General features: G+C 58.0%; 1 protein-coding gene across 1 annotated transcript in view; it reads left to right on the plus strand.

The window, feature by feature from the left end:
• The first annotated feature begins 904 nt into the window (after window positions 1-904).
• Window positions 905-1,190, plus strand: part of Fkbp5 (FK506 binding protein 5) — a 104,073-nt gene continuing 103,787 nt past the window's right edge. Inside the window, exon 1 of the mRNA XM_013029625.1 lies at window positions 905-999. The gene's annotated coding sequence lies outside the window, so the exon portion shown is untranslated. The remainder of the gene's footprint in view (window positions 1,000-1,190) is intronic.

Raw genomic sequence — 1,190 nt, forward strand, 5'->3', positions numbered from 1 at the left:
GCTTCTACAGGTTAACTATTATGTCCTGTAGATAACTAGCTATGGGTTTTTAGGTGCATTTCCTCAAAAATTGAAGGAGTTAGTGAATTGAAACTCTTCTGTACATTACTTAAATGAAACACATGTTAAAAAAATCGAAGGAGTTAAAGTCCCCAAGGCCCAGGTGCAGCTCTGGAGTCTGTCTCTATGGGAGTGACTCAGAAGTTGCTCATCTTTTTTTGGGGGTGGTGGTGGTGGTGGTGGTGTTTTGATGCTGGGTTTGGTCAGCGCTCCTTACTCAGGAGTAGGGCTGGGGTAGAGAGAACATAGCCATTTTTAAAGCCCCTTCTTTCTTCATCACCTGCGAAATCATGTTTGAAAGGTAGAGAGCCACGGGAAAGCATAGTTTTCAGTTACTGGGTGTCCAGAGGGAGGTGCTATGTGGTAAATTGGTTCTAGAGGTGGGATCTCCCCGGTCTTGCTTGAGCATTTTTGACTTCTTAGGGTTGCTTCCAGGGGCCAGCCTAGCCTGCTCTCCCACTGACCGTTTGTCCTGATCGAAGGGGAAGAGCCTTCAGAAAGCCGAGACAGACATAAAAGTCAACGAGCTTGTTTGAGCATTAGTTTGTCTAGAGGTAGGAAATGATCTGAGGGGTGTCAGTTAGCTTCCTCCATCCCTTCTCTCTGGCCCCCACAAAGGGCAAGGGCCAGACACGTGGGCTAGTGTGGAGAAGCCGGATGCAAATGAGTAGGGCGTGGTCTCATTTGCATGAGCGGCGCGCGGCCACCAATCCGGTCAGGCTGAGAGGCAGCCCGCGCGCCTTTTGGGGGCTGACTGACAGCCCCAGGGCCCTATGGAAGGCGGGTCCTGCGGCCGGCTTGGGCGGGACCGCGCCGGGCGCTGCCCGGGGGACTCGGGCCGGTTCGCGGACGCTGCCAGTCTTGGGCGGCGGTGTCCGGCGCGCGGGCAGCCTGCTGGGCGGGCTGCGGGGTGAACGGCGTGCTGAAGAGACGGAGCCGGTGAGTTATCACAGTGACAGGTACCGGCGCCAGGGCCGCGGGGACTAGAGCGGGCGGGCGCGGCGCCCTGGGAGCCCAATTCCCTCTTTCCCGGTCCCGCCGCCACCGGCCACCTTCCCGCCCCCATCACGCGCCGGGGCGAACGGAGCCCGGGAAGCCTCGAGGTGAGGCGCGGGAGGCCCACTCCCTGC

The sequence above is a fragment of the Dipodomys ordii genome, unplaced genomic scaffold, assembly GCF_000151885.1.
Source record: "Dipodomys ordii isolate 6190 unplaced genomic scaffold, Dord_2.0 Scaffold120, whole genome shotgun sequence".
In the NCBI taxonomy this organism is placed as follows: Eukaryota; Metazoa; Chordata; class Mammalia; order Rodentia; family Heteromyidae; genus Dipodomys; species Dipodomys ordii.